Here is a 24,632-nt window from a genome sequence, read left to right as displayed (position 1 = left end):
TTTTTTTTTTTTTTTTTTAAACCAGAGCAATCGGCCAGAGCTGAGGAAAACAAAAAGCTAAGACCCGGTTTTGCGGGGTGTGTAGGGAAATTGGGACTTGTATACCCTGCTGGTTTGAGTGCACATTTGTACAACATTTCTGGGAGGGCAATTTGGCAATATGTATCAAAAACCTTTAAAATGCACATACCTTTTGAATCAAGAATTCCAGTTCCAGTAATTTATTCTAAAGTAATAATTAAGTGAGTAAAGATGTAGCTACAAGTGTGCTCCCTGTAGGGGCAATTATAATAGCAAAAGTTAGAAACATCCACAGTCTGGAGAAAAAAAGAGCTGGCAATTTGTGGGGAAAGAGTGCTTAGGGAATGTGGTGGGCAAGTCCTCAGCACCCTTTGTGCCCAGGGAATAGACATCAAGGCTCAGGAAAAACCTGCCCACAATTCCTAGACAGAGCTTCCAGAAGTTTCTGAGCATTTGAGAGCCTATTTGAATGTACATCATTGGAGGGGCAGCACAGTGCAGGGGTTGTGGGGACTCTGGAACCCAGGTTGGATCCAGCCACTGCCACGGTTTAACTTGGGGACAGCCTTCCTTGATCGAGAGCTTGTCACCAGGTTGAGGGAGAGGTCCCAGCTGGGTCAAAGGGATAAATCATGAAGGGTCAAAAAAAGTTTTTATCAAGGTAACTATTCAGATTTGGGAACATCGCTGGCATGAGAAAAATCAGCTTCCACCTGGGGCATTTAAAAAATTTTTAAAAATTATTTGTGGTAAAATACACATAACGTAAACTTTATAATTTTAACCATTTTTAAGTGTGCGGTCCGGAAGTGCATTCGCACTGTTGTGGAACCATCACCACCATCCACCTCCAGAACTTTCTCATCTTGCCAACTGGAACTCTGTCTTGATTAAATACTAACTCCCCATCCCCTCCTCCAGCCCTTGGCAACCACCATTCTTTCTGTCCCCCTGAATTTGACCACTTTAGATACTTACGTAAGTGGAATCATACAGGATTTGTCCTTCTGTGGCTGACTTACTTGAACGAGCACAGTGCCCTTCAGCTTCATCCATGGTGCAGAATGTGTCAGAATTTCCATCCTTTTAAAGGTTGAGTCACATTCCATCGTCTGCAGAGACCACACTTTGCTTATCCATTCATCCTTTGATGGACTCTTGTGTCGTTTTGCCTTTTGGCTATTGTGAAAAATGCTGCTGTGAACATGAGTGTACAGATATCTCTTTGAGGCCCAACACAGGGCATTTATGATGAAGAACCATCCCATGGAGTAAAACTACAAAGAGTGACCGAGCCTTGTTTCGCATGTGGAGAGGTTCGGCATTGTAGGGATCTGTTGAAGAAACACCAAGCAAATCAGGAGACACACGTGAAGGAAGTGGCAATCATCCAGAAGAAAGCTCCAACTCGTGAGAGAGCCAGGGAAGACCATGAGATCGAGGAGAAGAGTTTTGTGCATTCTCATCTTCCTATTCACATACCTAGCATATTCAAAGATTGCTTAACAATTCAAACAGTCACAGGAGAAGTAATCGTGAGAAGCCATATAGAAATGAGGGTGAAAACCTCTCATAGCTTTTTCAGCATAAAACAACTCAAAAGAAGACAAATCCTGCAGAACTAGGTCAGTTTGGTAGCTACAGTACATGTATACAGAAGCAATTCACAGGGAAGGAAATATTATATATAAGGTCTGTGGGCAAGTTTGGAACCATGGTTTTAGTGGACATTTGAGAATTTGTGTGGACGAGGGTCCAGATAAATTGTAGATGGACTCCATCTATAGTCTTTTGTGCTGTTTCTGATCTTTTCTGGTTTCTGTCAGCTCATCATGGTCTGTCTTCTTTCTCTAGCTATATCTTTGTTGAGCTCTTATATCTACTTTGTTATCTTGTTTTATATTGGCAGGGACTTCATTAAATCTTCATACTTTATGATGTAAAATTCAGTATTTGTATTCTGCTCAGAAGCAATATGTTTTCTGGTGAGTGATATTCATCTGCTATTCATTTTTTGTGAGATTTCTCATTTTTCATTTATTGTGATATCTTTATAAGCATCTGTTACTTTTGATTACTCATCTCTGCATAAGGGTATTTTTCATGGATGAGTTCTTTATTTCAGGTTCAATGGAGGAGAGCCAGGGCTGTACCCAGGGATGGTTGTAGTTAATGTGTGTGCATCTTTCGGGGCCCACTTGTTCCCACCTGCTAGTGCAGTCACCTGTAGGTCTGGTCACAGAGTGAAGTCTCTCTTTTTAACCTGGCCACATGGCCTGGTGGTTTGTTGCAGATACCTTTTCCCTGTGTCTGGGATTGCTTATGGAGCTCAGCCCACTGTTTTTCAGACCCAAACTGAGTACAGAGAAGGTAATACATTTTTTTTTCTTCATCAGAAAGGATTTTGATATTACAATAAAGGATTTTGGTTTTTACTTGGGTACGTGTACTTTATTGACTCTTTTGGGACCTGCAGCCATGGGCACATTCTCTAACACTGTTTTCCCCTACATTCCTGCTCACATTTTATTGCTTTTTTATATTTCACCTAATTTTTGAAGATTTTATTTATTTATTTATTTTAGAGAGAGAGAGAAGAGAGAGCAAGAGGGAGCAGGGGGAGGAGCAGAGGAAGGCAGACTCTGCACTGAGCATGGAGCCTGGCACAGGGCTTGATCTCACGACCCCAAGATCATGACCTGAGCCAAAAACAAGAGTGGCATATTCACCCTACTGAGCCACTCAGGAACCTCCATATACTTCACCTATTTTTTGATTTGGTGTTTTAGCTAAATCCTAGTTCTAATCAAGGTAAAGTTTGATTTTCTTGCTGTTTCTAAGAGATTTCAATGAGAAGGGGAGAACGCAAACTTAATGGGGCTATTTTCAAAAGTCTTGTTTGTATTTTTAAATTTCGTGACAATTTTGCTGCCAGTTGATGTCATCTAATTTATATATCATATTTTGTATAGGTGATAAGACAAATTCATACCTAGGTCTTTAGAAAGTACAGATTTCACGAAGAAAATCTTGGTTATTCATTGAGGTTAAACGAAGCATCTTAGAAGACAGTGTCGTTCTCATTACTGCATTGCATGTTACTATTTTCATAGTCTAGCAATCTGGCTTCTTAGTTGGAAAGCTCAGGAACCAACTCCAACTAATTTACTCAGAAAGAAAGCTTGTGACAAGGGTACGGGGTATCTCACAGAAGTATAAAAGGATCACAGGATTGTGTACATGGGCAAATCTCTGGACACCACTTCCAGAGTCCTGCTGCAAAAACTGGGACTGTTCCTCCAGCCCCTATCTGTACATCCCGTCTGGCAGATGCTGGGTCATGTGCACTTGCTAACTATGAGTGAGGCTGGGAAGCAGGATCCTGGGTTCTTAACCGCCTTTGAGTAGTGAGTGGGCTCTGCCCCTGCTAAAACTCATAAGGCAGTGATTTGTCACTCTCAGGACAGTGTCTTAGTCAGTCCAGGTTGCTATAACAAACATACCATAGATCGGGTGGCTTAAACAACAGAAGTTTATTTTCTCACAGATCTGGAGGCTCAAGATCAAGGTCCTGGCAGACTCAGCTCCTGGCGAGGACTCTCTTCCTGGTTTGTAGATGTCCACCTTCCTGCTGTGTGCACATGTGGTGGAGAGAGACGTCATCTCTCTTGCGTCTCTTTTTGTAAGGGCACTAATTCCATTCACGGGGCTCTACCTTCATGACCTAATTATCTCCAAAGACCCCACTTCCAAGCACCATCACATTGGGAGCGTTGGGCTTTGATAGCTGAGGGTAATTCACTTGCTAAGCAGCAAAACAAGCCAACAAACAGGTTTCCTTCAATACCCCATTCTTTGATTATCCAATATCAGGCTGCACTTAACTTTCCACATTTCCCCATATTTAAATGCATGTGTGTATTTGCTGCTGATACAATGCCACTATCTTATTACCAAAGCATTTATCCTTTAAAAAGAGGGTCTCCCAAAGTTTCAAAGCCCAGGGTCTTGAGGAGATGCCCATTCTTTCTCTGGTGAAATTTCTCCTAACACTAAAAAAAGATTCAGATGCTAGGTATCCAAAAAGAATAAAAGAGTCAGCAAACTGGGTCTAATTACCAACCTAAAAGTAGGACTTGTTTGGGTCCCTCTGACTATTTCCAGTCCTTTTCTTGAGATGCTTTCTTTCAAAGGTATTTATAAACTATAAACAAATCGGTGAAGAAGCAATTGTTCACTGGCTAAGATGACTTTAATCCTTGCTTGTAATTCATTTGGCATCTGACCGAATCAGTGACCGAGTCTTTGCTACAAGAATTGTGTTCCATAAAAACCAACTTTTCCTAGGTTGTTCTTGGTACTCTAAGAAAAGATAAAAATAGCTTGTATTTTTACAAGGGAGGTATTGATATGTAAGCCACTGGGGACATGAGCATCTCATCCCAGGGTTGTCAGGTCACTTGTTCTTGGGTCCTAACATGCCCTATTTCTCCTGAATAGGGTTATGAAGATCTCCTTGATGGCTACCTCTGTTTCCCAGTGGTAATTCCTGGATTCCAGATGTTAGATCAAGTTCTTGAACCTGGCTTTCTCCTGGCTCCTCCTTCTTGTCCAGGTTGCTCAAGCTTTGATGGTGCTGGCTTGGTTCTGGATCAATGATATTGATCAATGATATTGATCATTGAGCCATAGACCTCACTGTCTTGTGTCTTGTCTGTCATCAGTCCCCTTCTCTCCCTAATGCCCTGTATTTGCTTCCCCCACCAGTGCCTTGCCTTTGGAGAGGACAAGGACAAGTGCAACTTGCCAAATTTTCTATTCTTTGAAAAGTATTGAGGTCCTGCCAACAACCTGGGTTGGCTTTCATACAATAGAATATATCCATAGGATTATAAGCAGAACGTGCTGAAATTCTTGTAGTGAGACTTGAATCAACAGGACCATGTTACCCAAAGCAAAGGCTGGAGGAGAATTTTGGTGAAATCTCAAAGGTGATCTGCAGAGACCTGTCTGTATATTCTTACTGGCAATTGTCTTGTAACTGTATGTAGTTCCTTGGGTCTCTCCAAGTAGTGGGGACTTGAGTCTTTGCACAGACCTGGTGCTGTGCTCAGCTGACAGTGATGATGGAGGTCATCTGGGGGTGAGTGCACAATGAGACCACTCCTGAGACAGAGTCCCAGGAAAGGGGTACCCAGTCACCCTGGCATGTGCGCGTGGTGTGTCCCTAATCTGTGCCTGACATCTGAAGTCCTCCCACCCAAATCAGGAGCAGGATGGCTCACGTATTTGAGATACTTCTCTCTGTTTTCCTGGATAGATTTCAATTAGATGTTTAAAATCAAATAAAAATTAAAGTTAAAAAGAAACTTAAAATGATTGCATTTTGGTTAGGAAAATATATACATGCATAGAAAAGAATTATCAGAGAGACACAGGCCAAAATGTTCACAATGGTTATCTCTGGGTGGGTGGGATACAGGTGGTTTTTCTTTCTTCTTTTTGTTTCCTCTAGTTTCTAAATGTTCTATAGTTTTTCAGAACAGGCACTACTGTTGGAATAAGGAAAAAAAAACAATAAAATGTTAAAGTGTATCAATATCGGAAAACATAGACTTGTATAACCAATAAATTAAGGGCGTGTTTATTTATGAAAAATTTTTTTTTCAAGATTTATTTATTTGAGAGAGAGAGAGCATGAGAGGGGGCAGGGGCAGAGTGAGAGGGAGAGAGGGAGAGAATCTCAAGGAGACTCCCTGATGAACACTGAGCCCGACACCGGGCTCCAGCTCACGACCCTGAGGTCATGACCTGAGCCGAAGGCAAGATTCGGATGCTCAACCTTGACTGAGTCACCCAAGTGCCCCTGAAAAACATATTTTTATGAGAAAATTTAAATAACAAAGTAAACCTAACCTTAAAAGAAAGCACTAACATACTGGAAGGCATTAAATACGTATGGAATATATTTTACATGTGTAAAAAATACATGTATGTCGGATACATGTTGGAATATATTAAATTGAAATGAAGAAATTCTAGGAGCACCTGGGAGGCTCAGTCAGTTAAGAGTCTGCCTTCAGCTCAGGTCATGATCCCAGGGTCCTGGGATCGAGCCCCAAGTTGGGCTCCCCACTCAGTGGGGAGTCTGCTTCTCCCTCTGGCCCCCTTCACCCCTACTTCTGCTCACTCACACTCTCTCTTTCTCTCAAACAAAAAAATAAAATCTTTTTAAAAAAATGAAGAAATTCTATACATCAAAAGACACCATTAAGAAAATTAAAAGGCAAGCCTTTTAGGTTTCAATGGGGTTCACAGTTCTGTGAATAAGATAGTCACTTGATAAATATTTGCTGAACCAATTAATAAATGAATACACTCAGGGGTTTCCTGAAGTGGCAGGCTCTCCGGTGCATTTTAAATGAAATGAAATCAATTTACAGAAACGTGATTTGTACCTCCCTTCTGCCCCCAACAAATTAATTGTGTAAAGCAAAAGATCAGGTGTGACTGAATGTTCTGTTGCTGTTCTGCCACTGAACACGGTCACAGCTGTCTGCCTCGCGCCCTGCCCCAGACTCAGTTTCCTTATCTGAAAAAGGAATAACAGCCACCCGTTAGCGTCGTACTTTAAAGAGCGTAAGAGTTGAGTCCATGTGACTATGAATATATCAGGGCCAAAGAAACAGAAGCAGTTAAAAGAATTTTTTCATCATGAATTGTGAACACATACAGGAAATTGTACCAAACAGAAATGTACATCTGGAGTGAGTTACCACAAGGCAAAGACCCAGAAAGCCACCAGTCAGGGCAGAAAATTGAACACTCTAAGGATTCAGAAATCCCTTCCTGCCTGTCTTAACGCTTACCTTCTCTGTCCTCCTCCCAAATGACCACTATCCTGACTTTACGGTAATTACTTCCTCTCGCTCTCTCTCTTTTTAAAATAGTTTTATCACTGTATCAAGCCTACACCCCTGGAACGTGTTTGCAACTTTTTGCTGGTTTTAAGACATCTACGTGGAGTCACGCAGTTTGTCTCCGTCTTCCATTTCTCATTGTTCGTGGCATTCATCCACGCTGTGGTGTAGCTGCTTGTTTGTTTTCCTTGCTGGGGGGTATTTCTTTGTAAATGCCCTGTCGCTTACATTTCCACTTTCTTGTTCATGGACACGCGGCTCATTCCAGTTTGGGGCGATTATGAATCATGCGGCTATGGACATTTTCCCATCTGTCTCGAATACTCTGCATGTGCTGCCATGAACTCTCTGAACAGGTGCATGCATTTCTATTTGGAACCAGATCTGAGTGGAATTGCTGGGTCACACAGGATGCTTGTCTTCGACATTGGTAGATTCCAAAAGAGTTGTGTCCATTTACAATTTTGCCAGCAGAATGTGAGAATTACCGTTATTCCACATCATGCCGACACCTGCTATTGCCAGAACTTTAAATTCTAGCCTATTCTCACGGATGTGTAAAGGGATCTATCTCATTGTGGTTTGAATTTGCATTTCCATAATTTCCAGTGAGCTGAGCATCTTCCCGTGTGTCTGTAGATCTTCTGGACATTCTCTTCTGTGAAACACGTGTTCAAGTCTCTTGCCTGCTTTTCTTATGAGTTTTCTGTCTTTTTCTTATTGAAATGTGGGAGTACTTTTCATATTCTGGATATGAGCCTTTGCCTGTTACATGTCACGAACAGCTTCTCCCATTTTGTAGCTTGCCTTTGAAAGTTTTAAATGGTGTTTGATATCTAGAATTTCTTAATTTTAATTTAATATATTCCAATATGTATTCTACCTGTGTATTTTTATACATAATATAAATAACATTCATATAATATGTATAATATATAAAAGTATATATTCACATATACAACATGTATTCCATGCATTCCAATATGTCAGTGTTTCCCTCTAAGGGTAAGTTTTCTTGTATCTTATTGAAAAAAATTTTTTTGACCCTGGGATTACATATTTTCTTTATATGATCTTCCAGAAGCTTTATTGTTTTACCTTTCATATTTAGATCTATGATTCCACTTGGACCTGATTTTCTTATATATGGTGGCAGGCAGGGATCAGTTTAATATTTTCCTCATGGAAAACCATGGATAATCAAATATTTTATTTCTATTTATTAAAAATAATTCCCCATACCCCATTCTGAGCTGTTACTGTTTTAAAACAATAAATTGACCATCCGATTATACGTTTCTGGAGCCTTCTCCTTTGTTGGTCTATCTGATTACATAACCTTGCACAGAACTGCGTTGTCTTAAGCAATGTAGCTTTATAACGTCCTGAAAACTGGCAGAACAAGTCCTCCTACTTTGTTCTTCTTTTTCAAGATTGTCTTGGTTATTCCTGGCCTTTTGCTCTTCCATATAAATATTTGAATCAGCTTGCTAATTTCCACAAAAAACCTGCTGGGATTTTGGTTAGGACCACACTGAAGCTCTACAGGAATTAGAAAGAACTTACATTTTTACAATATTGAATTTTACGATCCATGAATGTGATCTATACCTTCATTTATGTAGGTTTTCTTTAATTTTATTTGTACGTATTTGATATTTATTGATGCTAGCATAGCAGCTTCTTCAAAAAATTATTTTCAGTTTGTTACTATCTATAGAAATTCAATAGATTTTTATATATTAACCTTGTATTAATTCAATTCCAGTTTTAGTTCTTTTCTATTCCTTATCTTTTCTTTTCCTTGCCTTGCTGCACTGGTTAGAATCTCTGATAAAATGCCAGATAGAAGTGGTAATAGTGAGTCTCTTTGACTGACTTTTTTTTTTAATATAATAATATATTTTTTAATTATATTATGTTAGTCACCATACAGTACATCCCCGGTTTCCAATGTAAAGTTCGATGATGCATTAGTTGCGTATAACACCCAGTGCACCATGCAATACGTGCCCTCCTTACTACCCATCACCAGCCTATCCCATTCCCCCACCCCCTCCTCTCTGTAGCCCTCAGTTTGTGTCTCAGAGTCCATAGTCTCTCATGCTTCATTCCCCCTTCTGTTTACCCCTCCTTCATTCTTCCCTTTCTTCTCCTACCAATCTTCCTACTTCTTATGTTCCATAGATGAGAGAAACCATATGATAATTGTCTTTCTCTGCTTGACTTATTTCGCTTAGCATTATCTCCTCCAGTCCCGTCCATGTTTGACTGACTTCTGATCTCAAAGGGGAAAGAGCTCAACATTTCATCATTAAATATGATGCTTGCTCTATGTTTCTATATACTTCCTTTTTCAGATTATGAAAGTTTCATTCGATTCCTACCTTGATAAGATTTAAAAATTAATAAATGTACATAAAATGTGATCAATTTTTCTTCATCTTTGGAGATAACTACATGCTTTTTCTACTCTAGTCTGTTGATATGGTGACTTCTAGATGTTAAACCAACCTACAAATTATAGAATAAATTTGAGTTGCTGTGATTGATATGTCACTGGATTTGATTGGCTAATGTTTGATTCAGGATTTTTCCATTTCTTTTCTTTTTTAAAAATTATTTATTTATTTATTTTTGAGAGAGAGAGAGCGAGAGAGCGTGCGCATGAGCTGTGGGGAGGGGCAGAGAGAGAAGCAGGCTCCTTGCTGAGCAGGGAGCCTGATGCGGGTCCAGATCCCAGGACCCCAGGATCATGACCTGAGCCAAAGGCAGATACTTAACTGACTGAGCCACCCAGGTCCCCTTCCATTTATTTTCTTAAGTGATATTTCCTTTCTCATAATGTCTTTTTGGGTCTTGATATCGATTATATTCTGTTGTGAAGTGTTCCTTTTTTCTCCTCATCTCTGGATTTAAATTTCTGGTAAAAATTGTTGGCAAAGCCATCTAGGTCTCAAATGTACTTTGTGAAATATTTTTAATTATACTTTCAATTTCTCTAATAGTTTAACAGAACATTCAATATTTTGTATTTCTTCTTTTCCCCCTGAGCTTTATTGAGATATGACTGACAAATAAAAGTTGTATATATTTAGGTTGTATGGTGTGATTTTTAAAAAGTGTGCAATGTGATGATTTAATATACATAAATTGTGAAATAATTATCACAATCAAGGTACCTCATAGTTACCATTTGTATGTGTATGTGTGGCGGGAACATTTAAATCTGCTTTCTTAGCAGATTTCCAGTATTCAGTACAGTATTAACCATAGTCACCAGAAGCACATTCATCTCATAGCTGAGTTTGTACCTTTGACCGATGTCTCCCCATTTCCCCTAACCGCCGGTCCTTGGCCGTCACTGTTTGACTCTCTGGTTCTAGGGCTTCTACTTTTTTAGATCCCACCTGCAAATGAGATCATACAGAACTATTTTTTCCTCTATCTGGCTTATTTCATTTAACATAATGTTCTCCAGCTTCATCCATGTTGTAGCAAATGGCAGGATTTCCTTCTTTCTTTATGGCTGAATGGTATTCCTCTGTGTGTGTGTGCATGTGTGTGCGTGTCCGTGTGTGTGCGTGTGTGCGTGCGTGTATGTGTGTGTGCATGCGTGTGTGCATGTGTGTGCATGTCCGTGTGTGTGCGTGTGTGTGCGTGTATGTGTGTGTGCATGCGTGTGTGCGTGTGTGTGTGCGTGTGTGCGTGTGTGTGCGTGCGCGTGCGTGTACGTGTGTGCTGGCTGTCTCTATCTCTGTCGAATAAATAAATAAAATCTTAAAAAAAAAAAAGTCCATTTGCATGGGATATCTTTTTCCATTCATTCACTTTCAGCCTATGTGTGTCCTTAAAGTGAATCTCTTATTGGCAGCATATTGTTGGATTCTATTATTAATTCGTTCTGCCACTCTGTGTTTAATCCATCTACATTTAAAGTAATTTAAAGTTAGGGTTGGGGCGCCTGAGTGGCACAGCAGTTGAGCATCTGCCTTCGGCTCAGGGCGTGATCCCGGCGTTATGGGATCGAGCCCCACATCAGGCTCCTCCACTATGAGCCTGCTTCTTCCTCTCCCACTCCCCCTGCTTGTGTTCCCTCTCTCACTGGCTGTCTCTATCTCTGTCTAATAAATAAATAAATAAAATCTTTAAAAAAAAAAAGTTAGGGTTAGGGTCAGGCTCAGGGTTAGGGTTGCTGTTATTGATGCATACATTACACGTGATATTATTACATTTCTCTATATCATAGACCCAGTATTATATTATGTTCATACTATTTTATACAATTGCTTTTAAAATTAGTTATGAGAAATGTATACTGTTTTTTATAATTACTTAATTACCTTTACCAATGTTGCACTGTGTGTGTATTTGAAGTATCTTCTGGGGTTATTTGCTTTCACCCTCTAGAACTTTCTTTAGTATTTCTTGTCAATCAGGTCTAATAGCAACACATTCTCTTGCTTTTTGTTCATCTTGAGAAGTCTTTATTTCACCTGCATTTTAGAAAGTTAGCTTGGCTGGACAGGTTTCTTGGTGGGCAGTTTTTTCTTCAAGCACTTTGGATATGGTATTCCCCTGCCTCTGCCTCCCTTGTTTCTGTTCAGAAGTCAACGCTTAATTTTATTGATGTTCCTTTTAAGTGATAAAGTCATCTTTCTCTTGATGCTTTCAAGATTTCTTGTCTTTGACTTTCAGCATTTTTACGATGATGTATGTTTGTGAATCTTTTTGCAGTTATCCTATTTGTAGTTCATTGAGCTTCCTGGATGTGTAGGTTATCGGTTTTCAGTGAATTTGGGAAGTTTCTGCCATTATTTCTTCAACTATCGTTTCTGCCCCTTTCTCCCTCTCCTCGTATTCTGACACTGCCATTATGTTTACATAGATGCAGTTGACGGTGTACCACATTTCTTTGAGACTGTTTATTTTTCTTCATTCTTTTTCTGTCTCTGTTCTAGCATAATATCTATTTTTTAAAAGATTTTATTTATTTATTTGACAGAAAGACAGCCAGCGAGAGAGGGAACACAAGCAGGGGGAGTGGGAGAGGAAGAAGCAGGCTCCCAGCAGAGGAGCCTGACGTGGGGCTCGATCCCATAACGCCGGGATCACTCCCTGAGCCGAAGGCAGATGCTTAACCGTTGTGCCACCCAGGCGCCCCTAGCATAATATCTATTGATGTATCTTTGAGTTTGTTAATTCTTTATTCTGCCAGTTCCCATCTGCTGCTGAGACCTTTTAGCGAGTTTTAAGTTTAGTTATTCTAATTTTCATCTCCATTTGGTCTTTTAAAATAATTTCTATCTCTTTATTGATATTATCTATTTGATGCAGCATTGTCAGCATACTTTCCTTTACTTCTTTAATTATGCTTCCCTTTAGTTCTGTGAACATAGTTATAATGGCTACTTTCAAGTTTTTTTTCTCCTGAATCTAACATTTGGTCACTCTTACGGGCAATTTGTATTTTTTGCTTTTTTTACTGGTGTATGGGTCATACTTTCTTATTTCTTTGCATGCTGTACATATACGTGTGTGTGTGTGTGTGTGTGTGTGTGTATATATATATATATATATATATATATATGGCTGGAAATTGGACATTTTAGATAATACATTGTATTGATCACTTCCGTACTCCAGAGCTTGTTAATGCTCTTTGTTTGGTTACTTTTTAGGCATTGGATGGAAGAAGGGAACTCCCACCTCTCGACCATAGTCAGTTGGGATGAAGTCTCAGCAACAGGTAGCTGGGGACAGGATGAGAACTGTTGAAGTTCAGCTCCTCCTGGCAAGAAAGCCCTCTGAATGGGAGCTGGGGGCAGGAAGCAACATGTTCTTAGCTATAGGAGTCTGGAATGGAGTCTCGGCCTCACCGATGTGAGATGGTGGAGGGATACCATGTACTCTCACCTTTCTTACCAAATTTTCATAGATTTCCTTGCATAAATGTTTCTTTATTTGCTGTTTGCCATGATAACCATTTCCAGAGCCTTTAGAGTGTTTCGTTCTGTTGTATAATTTTTAGCGGGCTCACTGGGGAGTGGGTCAGTAAGACTGCTCCCACTCCTTTCAGGTGGCCAGAATGTGAATGCAATGGCTGGAGCTTGCGTGGGGGGGTGGATGCCACGTGAAAAGAAGGAATGTCAGGGTGAAGGAGCCAGCATCCCAGCTGCCATCCCAGCCTGGGACAGTGTACCTGACAGAGAAATTAGTTCCATCCTTTTAAGCTATTGTTACTTGAGCTTTCAATTTTTCCATAATCTAACCTCAATAATACACATTTTGGGGGCTTTTTTTTTTTTTTTTTTGGTCTTTGCTTCTTTCTGAACATTATCTTCAGTGTTTCCTCATACAGGTCCCACGGTCTCTTGCTGCTCAAGACGCCTGACATTGGAAATGATTGGTTGCCCCCAGCTCTCTGCCCCTGGGCCAGGGAGGCAGTGAGGAAGCACAGGTGGAGAAGCTGAGGGTCCTCCCAGAGAAGGGGGATCCCAGCTGTCAATTCTAACACAAGGTCCCACGCTGGGCCGGCCCCTCCCCCCGAGGTGTAAGGTACCTGGAGCTTGTCACACCGCATTGGGAGCAAGTCTCTGCGGGGACACTAGGCCGCACCGCCAGCACATGCCCTGGGACCCGGACTCCGGGCCCTTCTAGGACTCGACGTTGCCAGCCTGGGGAGCGCAGCAGAGGCTCTGGATGGACTCTCATCTTCTCCACACACCTGCTGTGTAAACTGGGCATCATCTCACCTCTCCGAACCCAGTTTCCTCATCGGTAGCTCTCAGTTCCTGCTCCACAGGGTGGGTGGGAATTAGACACAGCCAGCAGGAAAGCAGCAGCCAACCTGTCAGGATCAGAGCAGCTGTTCCCGCTTCCGGTGAGGGAAGAGGACCAGAGTGAGGCCCAGCTCCTGACTCCTCCCGTTCCGAGGCCCAGACTTCCTGCAGCCTCAGCTCCCCTCCCCCCTTATTGTGTTCTTCTCCCTCCACAGGGAAGGGGCATCTCCTTTGTTAGTGAGGGCCTGGGACCCACCTGCCTGGCTCTGCCCTCGCGTCCCCCATGCCTCCGCAGCACGAAGCGCATCCCCCTTCCTCCCCTGCCCGGAGTCTGTGTTTTGTTTGCTGCATGTGTTATTGCGGCAAAATACACATGACGTAAGAGTTCCCCCCTGCATCGTGCCTAACGTGCAGTGCAGTGGCATGAAGCACACTCACACTGTTGCACAGCCATCCCCACCATCGTCTCCGGAACTTTCTCATCTGCCCACGGAAACCCTGCGCCCCATGCTCTGTACCCGCCGTCCTACCTTCTGTCTGTGAGTTTGGTGGTTCTCCATACCTCGTGTAGGCAGAACTGCACAGTCGTTGTCCTTCTGTGACTGGCTTATCTTACTTCTCATGATGTCCTCAGGGTGCTTCCAGGTTGTAACATGGGTCAGACTTCTGTTTTAAGGCTGAACAAGATCCCATTGTCTGAGTTCTTCCATTCATCCATCAATGAACAGCAGAGTCGTTTCCGACCCTTTCTAAGTAGGCTAGGAGGGGGCTGGGGATGGTGGGCGTTCCCTTCGAGTCTTCTCTCTGATGCTCAGATGTTTCCTGACTGAATATCCAGGCAGAGATATGCATCTAGTTCGGGAGCTTTTAAGGCTGGCTGTCCCTTCAACACTGGACTGGGGCTGAGGGGAGGCAGGGGCCCAAGTGCAGAGGCAGCGCGGGTAGGGTCAGAGCTGAGAATCTCAAAGCCGTGGGAGAGTAGCAATCCACCTTCCTTGTGACAGGTGCCTCGGGGCTTGGTCTCTATGTCCCTCACTTGGGACGGGGCAGTCACAGGCCCCAGAGAGAGGAGAGGCCCCTGGGTTCTGGTCCCAGGGCTGCTTGGACAAGCTGGGAAACCTTGAGTTCCTTCCAGAAGAATCCATCCCCTGCCTTCCAGCTGCCTGAGTAATGTTCTGGGACTCCTCCCGTGGTCCCCTGTGGCTCTCAGGAATAGGCGAGAGCCAGGGCCAGGACTGGAAAGGAAGAAAGGAGGTGGGTAGGCACAAAACCTGTGCAGGAGTACACTGTTGGGGCCGTGTGGAATCATAGCATGGAGGGGGAGGGTGACTGTGTGCTTGTAGCTGGGGGACCACAGGCAGGTTACTTGGGGTCTCCAGGCCTTAGTTTCTCCATCTGTAAAGGGAACACGCAAATAATCGTCTCCTCTTGGTGGTGGCTGGAGGGTGTCTTGGGCAACCCCCACAGACTTCCGAGGCTGGAAGTCCTAGACTGGGGTGCTTAACATGTTGGGTTTCTGGTGAGGTTCTCTTCCTGTCTTATAGATGGCTGCCATCTCGCTGTGTGCTCACCTGGTCTTCCGTTGGTGCGTGAGCTTGTCGAGAGTGTGAGCTCTCTGGTGTCTCTTCTTGTAAGGACACCAGTCCCCTATGGGATCAGGGTCCTATGACCCCATTTAACCCTCCATTACCTCCTATAGGCCCCATGTCCAAATATAGTCACATTAGGGGTTAGGGCTCCAACATAGGAATTTGGGGGGGGGGATGCAATTCAGTCCATAACAGAAGGTTAATGAGTTAGTCCCTGTGGAGTGCAAGAGCCCAAGTATTTTGCTATTACAGATGTCATCTCTAGGTTCTTGCACATGCCCTTTCCTCTGTTCTCTGGAGCACATTACCTCACTTCCTCCAGGAAGCCCTCCCTGACCACCCCCTCTGCAGCCCTGGAGCTGGGGAGATGCCTCCTCCCCTGGGCTCCCACTGGCCCCCAGGCCTCTTATTGAGCCCCTACCTACTACAGCCGTGCTCCTCTGACTTATGATAATCTGTTTGCTTGTCTGATGCCCCATTTGCCTGAGAGTGCCCGTGGGAACTGGGCCTCTTCATTTCCTTGTTTTCAGTTTGCCCCAGGGCCCCAGGAGTTCTAGGCTGGGGAAATGATGGTTGCCAGCCTCAGTTTCCTTAGATGTCCCTATCACTCTCTGGTTGTAGTCAGGTGTCAGCTCAAAGGTCACGACATCAGAAAGGCCTTTCCTGGCCACCCTCTCTAATAGGGCTCACCTCGCCAATCATTCCCGAGTCCTTGCCCTGATTTGTCTTCTTGCTAGCACTTACTGAGGCCTGAATTATCCTGGCTTTTTATTCTGTTTCCTTACCTATCTCCTGGAGTGAAAGGCCCCTGAGGGCAGGGAGCCCTGTTTGCTGACGAACGGCTAGCTGGGCAGTCAGGGACTCTGAGGCTGGAGCAGGAAGGTAACACGTTTCCATGTCCTACTGGCTGCTTGAGGCAAAAGGAAGATCCGGGCACGTTGACAACAACGCCAGGCCCTCATCCGGAGAGGGTATGTAGCATTTACAAAGCACTTTTCTTCTCCCTTTTGATCCCTGTAATGTTCCATTTCACAGATGGGAAAACTGAGGCTCAGAGGGTATGGCAGCTTGCCCCAGGCTGTGTGGCAAACCGCTGGGCTGAGCCTGGCTCAGAGCAGGTCTGGCTGCTAGGTTCCTTCCGTTTTCCTTGGCATCTCTCCTCTTGGGAAGGTCACAGCACCCACCCTGCTCTGTCACAAGTACCGCAGGCCACCAGCTCCTCCCCGTGGCCTGGAACCTCGGTACCTGGTCTCCTGCCCCCCAGCTCCTTCTGCTTGGGTCCTCGGGAAGCAGATGCGGAGACAGTGTCAGTGTGTATTAGGGATCGACATTTATAAAAGGAAGGGGGAGAAACTGGGCAGAGGGAGAAGTCAAACTGCAATGCGGACCCCACAAAGCCTCGGTCACCCTGCCGGGTGTTTGGGACTGGAGGCTGCCCACCAGAGCTGTCCTGTGTCTGGGCCAAGGTGACAGGGCCTTTCTCATGTCGGGTCGTTGGATGTGGGCTGCCCTGGGGAGAGGGTCACCTCCCGCCGGGTGGCCCTGCTGCTGAGGCAGACCCTGAAGGAGCAGCAGCTGGGGGGTGTCTGCTGCCCCCCCCCCCAGCTGGGCAGCGAATCCTTCCTGGAGCCGGAGCCAGGCAGCACGCATCCCACCACGGCCTGCCTCTGCCCACGTGCCTGGTCCCCACGGTGTCATCTGCTCTGATCCTGAGACCCCTGTGTTCTCCCCTCGCTCTTCACTGTCCTTCAGATGGTGATCGGAGACTCGTGTGGTTTCGTCTCGAGCACCCACTTCCGCCAACAGGAGGTGGCAGCTGGAGTGCTGTGTTGAGAAGGATTCTGAGGCTGGCGCAACAGGAGATGAGGTTCTAATTGATCAGCAACGTCTGCCGCGGGCTTGGGCGGGACACAGTGGTACACATGCCAGATTTTCTAGGCCTTCCTGCTGCCATTTCCTCACCTGGAGCTGCTGCTTCTGGGATCCACAGGTCTGAAAACCTCCCTCTGAGCTCAGACCACTGTCCTTCCTCTCCTACTTGCTCCTGCTCCCACCGGCCACCAGGTGAAGAGGGAGGCCCAGGGACGTGGCTTTGGAAGACATTTAAGAAGCCGAGTGACTTGGCCCAAGTCACTGTTCTTTAGCCTCAGTTTCCTCATCTGCAAATAACACCTGACCTCCCTCCCAGGACTTGGTGGTATGAGGCTCCAGGCAGATGGGTGCTGATGGGAGAGAGGTATCCATCTCTGATCCCGAGTCCCAGGCAACTGTCGGAATGCTGGGGGGAGGCAGGGCAGGTGGGCGAGCTGGCTGGGAGTCGCTCTGCCGTGCTGGAGGGAACGGATGTGGTGGAGGCAGGAATGACATCTCCAAGCGTTGCCACGAAGTGGTATTGATCCAGTGCGGTCCCTCACACACTCTCCGTGTGGTTCAGATGCCCCGTTGCCTTGGAGACCAGCCACAGGCTTCCTGGGAATGATTGTGCAGGTGATCGCTTCGGGAGGAAGACAGGGCCACAGGTATGTACACTACCAGCCCTCTGCCCTCCATTGAACAGACAGGGAAACTGAGGCCCCAAGATGGCAGTGACCCACTCAATGCCAGGACTGGAAACAAGGCTACCTGCCTTCCAGCTGCTCAGAAAAGGACACCCTCCAGCTTCTCCCTTCACAGGCACAGGTTGCCAAATGCGGGTGTCCTCAAGGGGAAGAGGGGGTGCTGCTGAGGCCCAGCAGGGGTGCTGACCATGATGCGGAACCACTGGGTCCAATCTGCTGTGGCCTCTGAATGTTGCTTTTGCCCCTGACAGAATAAGAAACGCTACCTCTGCTGGGGTGCTGGGGGGTGCAGCCGGTTAAGCGTCAGACTCTTGATTCCCGCTCAGGTCATGATCTCTGGGTCCCGAGATCGAGCCCCGCGTTGGGTTCAGCAGGGGGCGGCTTGAGGGTCCTCTCCCTCTGCCCCTCCTCAGCGCTCGCACATGCTCTCTCTGTCTCTCAGATAAATAACTCAATCTTTGAAAGAACGCTACCGTTACACGGCACTTACGTGCAGCCACTGGTCTAAGGGATTCACTTGTCTTAGCTCAGTAATGGTCAAAGTGATTCTGTGAGATAGGCACTTTTATGATCCCTATTCTATAGATGAGGAAACGGAGGCACAGAGAGTTTAAGAAACTTGCCCAAACTCACGCAGCTGGTAAGTGGTGGAGCCGGGATGTGACCTCAGTAAGAGAGTCTCCACTGGCCCTTCTGGGTACCCTCCTCTGTCTTTGGTCACTTTTTGGCCTGCGTGCTCAGGCTCTCTCCAGTTGGGTGTGGCCAGTGGGAGGCAGCAGTGGGAACTGAGAGTGAAAGGGGACAGAGGTCAGGGCATTTGTCGCTGGCTTCTTCCTGCTGTTGGCCAGTGGCTACAACCAGGTCCCTCTCACAGCCATAGTTCCAAACTCTGGTTGGGTGCACTTTTGGGTACACACGCCATCTCCCAATTTCCTCCTACTCCTCCCTTCCTTGAAATCACTACAAGGTGGAAGCAAGTTCTATGTGCTCTCTGGTGGTCAGGGGAGGGAAACAGTAGACTTCGGAGTGGAGATCGACATTTGAGAAGAGATCTGAGTGCCAAAGAAAGAGCCAGCCATGCACGGATGACAGCTGTTGGTGGGAGAGCAATCAGGTAGATGGTGCAAAGGTCCTGAGGCAGCCATATTCTTGGCATATTTGAGGAAAAGCATAGAAGTCAGTGTGGTGAAATGCAGTGACAGAGAAAGTGGTGGGGGATGAGGTTATGGTGGGGGTTCAGAGCATAGTGCCTTGTCAGTCCCTGAAAGTCCTCTGGGGTTTAGACATGGGGGGGGACACTGGGGCAGGTTGAGCAGAGATGTTATCTGATGCACGTGTTAAAAGCTCGCTCTGGCTGTGGTTTGCAGGGAGGACAGAGAGGGGGCTGCTCTAATCATCCCGGCAAGAGCTGGCAGTGACTGGGGCTGGGGTGGCAGCAGTGGAGAGTGAAAATTCTGGCTGGGCTCTGGACAGATTTTTAGAGTTGTGCCAAGAAGACCCCCTCAGGGTCAGAGGGGGTGTGAGAGAGAGGAAAGGAGACGTCTCTGACTTTTGGCCTCAGCAGCTGTGTGGATGGAGCCGCTGTTCACCAAAATGGGGAGACAGCTGGAGGAGCTGACTGGGCGGGGGGTCGGGGTTGAGCGTCCCCCACATTGCCTGAGATTTGTCCTGGATACGTGAGTGCAGGTGCTGAGGGGGCAGGTGGGTACGTCTGGGGCTCTAAGGAGAGCCCAGGCTGGGAGTGGGACCCGCCAGTGCCAGAGAGGGTATGCAAATAGCCACTCATGTCCGTGGCAGCGTGAAGGCAGGGAGGAGGCAGTGGGCTCCCTCTCTGCAGGCGACACAGCAAGGCTGGCCGGCTGTGGTCATTCATAGCAGCAGGGACGCCCAGGCAGGTGGGGGGATGGGGGACGAGAGTTACCCTCCCACGTGGGTTCGTGCCTCTGTCCTGAGTCTGGGTGGTTGCCCACTGGCACCATGGCCGGCCTGTCCCCCGCTCTGCCATCCCAGCACCTGTCAGGCTCCCGGCTCCAACGACTGGACGATGGTTACTTCTCTGTGCGCTGAGGACACCCACGGCCCAGAGCTGCTTGTGTGAACACATGGGTCCCCTGGAGCAAACCTCAGGATGTCTGCTGAAATCACGGAGAAGCAGAAGTCTTCTTTTGCCACTGGGGTCTCTAAGGCAAGGAATGTAACTTGGAGCTGCTGGCGAAGTCACCTTCGCCACATTCCCCAGGGGAAGGGCTATCCAGGTAGGAGCAACTTGGAGGAAGACAGAAAAGAGGGGCAGATAGAGACCGACCGAGCCCTGAGGATGTCCTGAATCCGGGATGCAGCTCATCTGGTCTTTCGGTCCTTCTTTGCTGGCTGAGACAGTCAGTCATCCTGAAGGCTCAGACCTGGTCCAGTGGGCATCTGTTGTTTGCAATGGAAAGAATTCAGACTAACGCCCAAAGATAGTCGAGTGCCTCTCTGGGGTGCAGGGCGAGGGCCCTCTGGGTCGCCGATGCCCCCCTGCAGCTCCTGCCACTGCTGCTCTGGGTCTGGCTGTGCACGTGGGCTTGGAGCTCTCGCCCGGCTCCCCCCACCTGCCTCAGTCTTTCCCGGGCCCTCCCTTCCCCCAAAGCTGCTGCTCGTCCTGCTCACGGCTACTGAGTTTTCCGTAGCTCATGTATGCGACCGCCCTCTGGGCTCTGACCCATGTTACAAGTTCTTCTCGCCTCTGGCAGATACTTCAATGGCTCATGGGTGGCCACTTGGCCCTCCTGGCTGCCCTGCAGGTAAGATGGCCACGTGACCGACTCCTGGTCAAGGGGAGGAAAGGGCACACCTCCTGGGGGCTTCTGGGAAAAAGTCTACTTCCCAGAGAAAAAGCTAGAGACTCTCAAGGAGAGAGCATTTTGCCCCCACCTCTTGCTTCCTCCGTCGGAACACGGTGTGGGCGTGTGACGCCTGGCGCCGCAGGGACCATGCAGGGGCAAGGGCGACAATGAAGAGCCACCACGCTGAGAACGGCAGAGCGGAGGGGCGGGAAGGGTCTGACTTGGCTGGGCCAAGGGAGGGGCTCCGGAGCTGCTACTTCCAGAGGCCTCGCCAAGTAAACAATCAGCGTCCGTATGGTTTCGGCAACTGTTCATCCAGCATCCTGCCATTTACAGACCAAGGCCTTGCTGATGAACGCACCAGCCAAACCACCCCACGGACTCCTTCAGACATTCATCGAACGTTTAGTCAAACGTTCACTGAGTATTCCCTGCATGCTGGCATGTTATCACATTTAACTTAACCCACTGACTGCCTTCTAAACATACGTATTACCCCATTTGGAAGATGAGGAATGCAGGTATGTCACGGCGATCCTAGTTTTCCGTAGCAGATAAGAAGAAATCTCAGTGGCTGAACACAGCAGAAGCGTATTTGCCACTCCCATCAAGTTTAATGGGCGGCTGCAATGGGGTCGCGCTTGCCCACTCCATATAATCACTCAGGGACCTAGGCTGATGGAGGCTTGACCACCTTTGACGCACAGCTCGTCAGCCACCCGGGTGTCAACATCGGATGGGCAGACGTGGGCAGAAAATGTGTGGAGGTTCGCACAGGAGGCCTCATGGTCCTGCGCTGGGTGGGGTGGGCGTCACCTCCACCCACACGTGTTCACTAGCTGCACCCATGAGCAAAGGAGGCGGGAACACGGCGTCCAGCTATTCCTCGGGGCCAGGAGGAGGGGGACGTGGGTTTGCTGGGCAGTTAGCTAGTCCCTCTTGATGGAGCTCAGGGGGACTGTGTAACTCACCCAATGAGACTCTTAAATGATGGGGGGGGGGGAGACCATGCCTGCTTTGTCTTCTCAGGTATCCAGACATCCAGGGCTGTCCGCTGAGCCAGGCACTGCCCTGGGACCGGTCCTCAGCAAACGCAGATGCCCCGTCTGTCCTTCCATCTGTTATTGGGGCCATACTCCTCCTCCTGCCTTCACCCATCTCGGGGCAGAAGAGTTTACAGCCTGTAGTTAGCACTTCTGTTCTGCATGCTTGACTTACAGAGGCGAGGCTGTCTGGAGTAGAGTGAAGGAGACAGGAGGGTGAAATGAGATCCTCACCCGAGGCCAAGGGCAAGGCCTCAGTTTCCGTCTGCAGAGGGCAGTGAATCTGCCTCCATCACAGTTGTTGGGGGGGTGGTGAGGTAGTGTGTAGGGAGCACTTAGAGCCGTGCCTGGCGATAAGTTAGCATTTGCTGAGCGTGGGGGAGGCCATGCTCCCATGGAGTCCTCCAGCCTCTGTTATGCCCATCTTACATCTTACAGATGAGAAATGGAGGCTTCCAATGTAGGTTGTGGCTGTTGTTCCTCCCAGCAGTGGCTCTTCTCGCAGGGGTGGGCCGGGGCGCTCAGGACACACATCACAGGCTGTGGGGAAGGCTCTGCTCACCCGCTGCCACCTTCACAGCTGCCTGCTCGAGAAGGCCCTTCCCTGTCTCTGGTTCCCAAGTCCTCCCACTTAGCGCGGGGTCTGGGGCAGGCCTGGGCCTGCCGTCCCCGCCAGCACAGTCACACCACGGGGCTGAGCAATGTGTGACCTGTCACTCAGGCACTCGCCCCACGTGCAAAACCCACAGAGCTTCCTACTTTTCGCTCTCGAGCAACCAAGCCCCCACGGAGCCCAGCTGGCAGGGGAGGCCTCAGGATGTTTGCCGTAGGGAGATAATGCCACCTGGGAATGTAAATTGTTAGATCCGAAGGATGGGGAGGCCTCAGGCAGGACCTTTCCTAAATTCCATCTCCCAAGTGTTTATTTTCTTTATAGCAGACTAACAACTCTTCAGTATTCCTAGGTCTTGTTCCTTCCCTTCAGATCTCCTTCCTTCCCTTGTATTTATTCAATTAATTTTTATTGAGTACCTAAGTTACAGTTTAAATGAAGGCATTCAGAGGAGGCCTCCCTGAGAAAGCAGTAAAGCAGCCATGCACCCATCTGGGGGAAAGGTGTTCTGGGTAGAGGCAATAGCCAGCGCAAGGGCCCTGGGGCAGAGTGTGGCTAGTTTGTTTGAGGAACAGTGAAGAGCCTGGGGTGGCAGAAGCAGAGTGAGTGAGGGGAAGAGGAGGTCTGAGAGGTCACAGGGTGAGGGTAGAAGAGGGCCATGTGCCTTGAGTGTGCTGGGAAAGGACTGAAGGGCCCAAGGAGAGGAGAAACAGAATCAGGGTTGTGGGTTAGCAGTGGACTGAACAAATGTCCTTGCCCTCACCTCTGCCCTGTCATTGTAGACGTGGAAGAGAGGAAATAAATAAGAAAATAGATCCTGTTAGAATTTGATATGTCCTGGGAGATAAAAGAAGCAGATAATGGCAGCAGGAAGTGCTGTTGGGGTGGGGGTTTCAGTTTACAATAGAGTGACTGGGAGAGCCTCCCTGAGAACGGACATTTGTGCGAAGACCCCGAGGAGGACAGGGAGTATTCTTGCAGGCCCCAGGAAAGAGCAGGGACACAGGGAACCGCCAGTGCAAAGGCCCAGGGGTTGGGCCATCCCATTATCGGCCCTCTCGTTTTATCATTACCCAGAAAATGGGGGATTTCCTGATAAATGAATGAGAGCCTTTCAAAAATGAGCCAAGTTACAACCAGTTCTTTTGATAATTCGTTCTTGTTACAGATCGTCCCAGTCAGCTACGGCCACCATTAACAAACCACCCCAAACTCCGACAGTAAACCCTTTCTCACCTAGACTTCCGGGGTCAGTAGGGGTTCAGCTGCCGGAAGCTGGGGCCGCATCTGCTTCCTGCTGCTCCCCCTCCTTGGAGCGCGGCTCCCCAGCCTCGGTCTTCTTGAGCACAAGAGAGCTCAGCCAGCCAGACACGCGTGGTTCGGGCTTCTGCTCACGTTCACATCTGCTCACACACATTTGGCTGAACCAGCACTGAGTGGGTGGAAAAAGACAGGGGCCTCCAGGTGATACAGGGAGGGGAGAGAGGCAGGGGGCGGTACTGCAGGGGTCTGGCAAAGCTGTCCTGCCTCGGGGCAGGTAGGAGGTGATTTTGGCTCTGCGGGGCCACAGGGCCCCTCTTGCTGCTGTTGGGCTCTGCTGTGGCGGTGGGGAAGCAGCTGCAGGGGATGCCGAAACAGGCAGGTGTGGCTGTGTTCTGATAAAACTTTATTTACGGACACTGAAATTTGGACTTCATAAAATTTGCTCACGCCTTAAAATACTACCCTTAAGAATTTTTTTAAAAGATTTTGTTTATTTATTTGAAAGAAAGCAGAAGAGCACGCCGTGGGAGGAGCTGGGGGGGGGGTAGGGAGAGGGACAAGCGGACTTTGCACTGAGCATGGAGCCTGACCTGGGGCTCAATCCCAGAACCCTGGGATGGCGACCTGACCTGAAACCAAGAGCCAGCTGCTGAGCCACCCAGGCTTCCCCACCTTAAAAATTTTTTTACCCAACTACTTACAAATGTAAAAACCATTCTTAGCTCGAGGGCTATACAAAGATAGGTGGCAGGTGGCATTTGGCCTGTAGGCCCTCATTTGCCAACCCCTGCAGCAGGACTCCAGCAGCCCGGCCACTTCCCCTTCCCGGAGCCTCCAGCCCTGCGGGCGGGGACACACACCTTGCCCACGGCGGCTCAGCGGGGAGACACTCACAGAGCAGCCAGATAAAAACCATTGTAGGATTTGTGATCACATGTGTCCTGGGGCTGGGACAGGGGAGGCTGTGTCTGAAGCAGTTAAATGCCCCCTGATGGAAAGGCCCGGGGGGGGGGGGGGG

At 47.5% G+C, this 24,632-nt stretch overlaps 1 long non-coding RNA gene across 2 annotated transcripts in view; it reads left to right on the top strand.

The window, feature by feature from the left end:
* LOC103669476 overlaps positions 1-24,632 on the top strand; it is a 41,080-nt gene that overhangs the window by 12,095 nt on the left and 4,353 nt on the right. The window contains exons 2-4 of one of the 2 annotated variants that reach the window (XR_005834505.1): positions 12,623-12,690; positions 13,288-16,283; positions 17,065-17,831. This is a non-coding gene — a long non-coding RNA (uncharacterized LOC103669476). The remainder of the gene's footprint in view (positions 1-12,622; positions 12,691-13,287; positions 16,284-17,064; positions 17,832-24,632) is intronic. The other variant, XR_570291.2, reaches the window with a different exon arrangement.

This window comes from Ursus maritimus, unplaced genomic scaffold (assembly GCF_017311325.1).
Source record: "Ursus maritimus isolate PB19 unplaced genomic scaffold, ASM1731132v1 scaffold_14, whole genome shotgun sequence".
NCBI classification, from domain to species: domain Eukaryota; kingdom Metazoa; phylum Chordata; class Mammalia; order Carnivora; family Ursidae; genus Ursus; species Ursus maritimus.
This window is presented reverse-complemented; position numbering and strand designations above follow the sequence as displayed.